Source organism: Pristiophorus japonicus, chromosome 4, assembly GCF_044704955.1.
Source record: "Pristiophorus japonicus isolate sPriJap1 chromosome 4, sPriJap1.hap1, whole genome shotgun sequence".
Taxonomy (NCBI): domain Eukaryota; kingdom Metazoa; phylum Chordata; class Chondrichthyes; family Pristiophoridae; genus Pristiophorus; species Pristiophorus japonicus.
Genome location: NC_091980.1, coordinates 306663923 through 306668994, shown reverse-complemented (window position 1 = coordinate 306668994; position 5072 = coordinate 306663923).

Here is a 5072-nt window from a genome sequence, read left to right as displayed (position 1 = left end):
GTGATAAGAAAGAAAGAGAAAGAAAGCGAAGGAGGGAGGAGGAGGGAGAGAGAGAGCAAGAGAGAGGTGGGAGGGGGAGAGAGAGGAGGGAGGAGGGAGGAGGAGAGAGAGGAGTGGGAGGGAGGGGAGAGAGAGGGAAGGGAGGGGGGAGAGGGAGAGGGAGAGAAAGAGGAGTGAGAGGGAGGGGGGAGAGAGAGAGATAGAGAGGAATGGGAGGGAGGGAGGAGAGAGAGAACAAGAGAGAGGTGGTAGGGGAGAGAGAGAGAGGAGGGAGGAGAGAGAGAGAGAAGTGGAGGGGGAGAGAGAGAAGGGAGAGAGGGGGCGAGGGAGAGAGAAAGAGAGGGGGAGAGGAGAGGGAGAGAAAGAGGAGGGAGTGGGGGAGAGAGAGAGTGGGAGGGAGGGGGAGAAAGAGAAGTGGGGGAATGAGGGGAGTGGGGGAGGAGGAGAGAGGGGTGAGATTGACCTGAAATGTGCCAAGGAGGCGATCTGCAAAGCTCTTTGGATGGGTACTGAAGTCATGAAAGGCGGTATAGAAATGCAGGTTTGTTCGAATGCATGCTGTCCAGGGAATCCTTCATTGCTTGCTGCAAACTAGGTTGTCAGGGGATGAGTTTACATGCTGAGAGGTTGTTTCCCTTGGCTGGAGAGTCTAGAACTAGAGGGCATAGTCTCAGGATAAGGGATTGGCCATTTAGGACTGAGATGAGGAGGAATTTCTTCACTCGAGGGTGGTGAATCTTTGGAATTCTCTGCCCCAGAGGGCTGTGGATGCTGAGTCTTTGAGTATATTCAAGGCCAAAATCAATAGATTTTTGGACTCTATGGGGAATCATGGGATATGGAGATCGGGCGGGAAAGTGGAGTTGAGGTCAAAGATCAGCCATGATCTTATTGAATGGTGGAGCAGGGCTTGAGAGGCCTTATAAGAACATAAGAAATAGGAGCAGGAGTAGGCCATCTGGCCCCTCGAACCTGCTCTGCCATTCAATAAGATCATGGCTGATCCGATCCTGGCCTCAATTCCACTTCCCTGCCCGCTCCCCATAATCCTTGATTTCCTTATCTTTCAAAATCTGTCTATCTCCAACTTAAATATGTTCAGTGACCCAGCCTCCACAGCTGTCTGGGGCAGAGAATTCCAAAGATTCACGACCCTCTGAGAGAAGAAATTCCTGCTCACTTCCATTTTAAATGGGAAGTTCCTATTTCTTATGTTCTTATAAGAACAACTCAAAGGAATGTGCGTGGATGGACTGCAGGATGAGTTTAGATGAGGAGATATGAAATAGATATAAATTATACATATGCCTTGTTGTTGATGAAAGATTTTACAATTAGGAGTGGTTGAAAAACAAACAGGACTGGAGCCAGGTATGACTCATCATGACTAAACTATGTCAGCAACAGTCGTGTAATGGATACACCTTGAGGGTGTTGGTTGAAACAAATTACTCCAACTTACACTAATTGGTTGTGAGGACCAATTCGGGATAATAAGGTAAATTTGGCTCCGATCCACCTCAGCCATTCCAGACTTCTCGTAAATTTGAGCACCGAGACCCATGTTCCTGTGTTCAGCGATTGACACCGATTCCTCGATAAACCGATTAACAACAACAGCAACTTGTATTTATATAGCGCCTTTAACATCGTGAAATGGCCCCAGGCCCTTCGCAGGAAGGTTATGACAAAAAATTTGACACCGAGCCACATAGGGAGAATTTAGGGCAGGTGACCAAAAGCTTGGTCAAAGAAGTATGTTTTAAGGAGCGTCTTGAAGGAGGAAAGAGAGGTCAAGAGGCGGAAAGTTTAGGCAGGGAGTTCCAGAGATTGGGGCCTAGACAACAGAAGGTGCGGATACCAATGGTTGAGCGATTATAATCAGAGATGCTCCAGAAGACAGAATTAGAGGAGCATAGACATCTGAGTGTTGAAGGCTGGAGGAGGTTAGATGGATAAGGAGAGGAATTGAAAATAAGGATGAGAATTTTTAAATTGAGGCGTTGTTTAACCGGGAGCCAGTGTAGGTCAGCGAGCACAGGGGTGATGGGTGAGCGGGACTTATTAATACCTGATTAGAAACAGGATCAAGTCGGGTTGCTGACTCGGATTGGACGTATTCCTGGAGGTTTCATCACATGACCTCTGGCCTCCAACCGCCCCACCCAGTCAAACAGCCAACTTTCACCCATCTCCAATATTTTTAGAACAAATAAATAAAAAGTGTTTAAAAAGAAGGCATAAAAAACACATTTTTTTCTCTCCTGACTTTGCTCGCAGCAGTGTCCCGGAGATTAATCTCTAATTCCTGAAGACTCCGGGATAATCCCAGAGGGTGGGAAACCCAAGGATCGAGAGCTTTAAAGGTCAGTGCAGAGCATAAGAACATAAGAACATAAGAAATAGGAGCAGGAGTAGGGCATACCGCCCCTCGAGCCTGCTCCGCCATTCAATAAGATCATGACTGATCTGATCATGGACTCGGGTCCACTTCCCTGTCCGCTCCCCATATCCCTTTATCCCCTTATCGTTTAAGAAGCTGTCTATCTCTGTCTTAAATTTATTCAATGTCCCAGCTTCCACAGCTCTCTGAGGCAGTGAATTCCACAGATTTACAACCCTCTGAGAAAAGAAATTTCTCCTCATCTCAGTTTTAAATGGGCGGCCCCTTATTCTAAGATTATCCCCCCTAGTTCTAGTCTCCCCCATCAGTGGAAACATTTTCTCTGCATCCCCCTTCCTAATCTTATACGATTTGATAAGATCACCTCTCATTCTTCTGAATTTCAATGAGTAAAGGCCCAACCTACTCAACCTTTCCTCATAGGTCAACCTCTGGAATCTGGAATCAATCTATTGAACCTTCTCTGAACTGCCTCCAAAGCAAGTATATCCTTTTGTAAAAACCAAAACTGCACGCAGTATTCCAGGTGTGGCCTCACCAATACCCTGTATAACTGTAGCAAGACTTCCCTGCTTTTATACTCCAGCCCCTTTGCAATAATGGCCAAGATTCCATTGGCCTGCCTGATCACTTGCTGTACCTGCATACTATCCTTTTGTGTTTAATGCACAAGTACCCCCAGGTCCCGCTGTACTGCAATCTTTCTCCATTTAAATAATAACTTGCTTTTTAATTTTTTCTGCCAAAGTGCATGACCTCACACTTTCCAACATTATACTCCATCTGCCAAATTTTTGCCCACTCACTTAGCCTGTCCATGTCCTTTTGCAGATTTTCTGTATCCTCCTCACATATTGCTTTTCCTCCCATCTTTGTATCATCAGCAAACTTGGCTACGTTACACTCAGTCCCTTCTTCCAAGTTGTTAATATAGATTGTAAATAGTTGGGGTCCCAGCACTGATCCCTGTGGCACCCCACTTGTTATTGAATGCCAACCCGAGAGTGAACCATTTATCCCGACTCTCTGTTTTCTGTTAGTTAGCCAATCCTCTATCCATGCTACTATATTACCCCCCAACCCCGGGAACTTTTATCTTGTGCAGTAACCTTTCAGGTGGCACCTTGTCAAATGCCTTCTGGAAATCCAAATACACCACATCCACCGGTTCCCCTTTATCCACACTGTTCGTTACATCCTCAAAGAATTCCAGAGCAGGTTAATGAGATCCTGATGGGACACGAGCCTCAGTCGTTGTCAAGGAAACCAAGTGACATGGGATGTATAAGGTAGGATGTAAAACTAGACGGGTATTCTGGGGTTTTACTTCCTCTTGTCTTTGGTTGCAGGTGTGAGGAAGTGGGGATGGGAGGGGTGGTGGAGTGCGGGAGGGGTGGTGGAGCGGGGGAGGGATGGTGGAGCAGGGGAGGGGTGGTGGGGAGGGAAGGGGAGGGGTGGGTAGGGGGAGGGTTGGTGGAGCGGGGGAACGGTGGTGGAGCGGGAGAAGGGTGGTGGAGCGGGGGAGGGGTGGTGGGGCGGGGGAGGGGTGGTGGAGCGGGGGAGGGGTGGTGGAGCGGGGGAGGGGTGGTGGAGCGGGGGAGGGGTGGTGGGGCGGGGGAGGGGTGGTGGGGCGGGGGAGGGGTGGTGGAGCGGGGGAGGGGTGGTGGAGCGGGAGAAGGGTGGTGGAGCGGGGGAAGGGTGGTGGGGCGGGGGAGGGGTGGTGGAGGGGGAGGGGTGGTGGAGAGGGAGGGGGAGGGTGGTGGGGAGGGAGGGGGAGGGGTGGTGGAGCAGGGGAATGGTGGTGGGAAGAGGGAGGGGGGGTGGGAGGGGTGGTGGAGCGGGGGGGAGGGGGGAGTTAGGGAGGGGGGTGGAGCGGGAGAGGGGTGGGGAGGGGGAGGGATGGTGGAGCAGGGGAGGAGTGGGGGAGATATCCAATTAGTTCCACTATTCCTGCTCTTTTCCCGAAACACTGCAAAGTTTTCCACTTCAAGTATTTATCCAATCCAATTTTGAAAGTCAGGATTGATTTCTCATCCTCTCCCGCCCTCTCTGGCTTTTTTTCCAATTAGAATCACAGAATCATAGAACGGTTACAGCACAGAAGGGGGCCATTCGGCCCGTCGAGCCCGTGCTGGCTCTCTGCAAGAGCACTTCAGCTAGTCCCACTCTCCCAGCCTTTCCCCGTAGCCCTGCAATTTATTTTCCTTCAGGTAATTTTCCAATTCCCTTTTGAAAGCCACCATTGAATCTGCCTCCACCACCCTCTCAGGCAGAGCATTCCAGATCGTAACCACTCACTTTGTAAAAATGTTTTTCCTCATGTCGCCTTTGTTTCTTCTGACAATTACTTTAAATCTGTGTCCTCTGGTTCTCGACCCTTCCGCCAATGGGAGCAGTTTCTATCTACTCTGCCGAGACCTCTCATTATTTTGAGACCTCCATCAAAACCCCTCTCAATCTTCTCTGCTCTAAGGAGACAATCCCAGCTTCTCCAGTCTAGCCACGTAACTGAAGTCCCTCATCCCTGGAACCATTCTCATCAATCTTTTCTGCACCCTCTCTAAGGCCTTCACATCCTTAGTGCGGTGCCCAGAACTGTCGTTGGTTGTAGATGTCCTTTGCTTACCGATCTTCCCGCCAATGTTTCCCCTTATTGACTATCAAAACC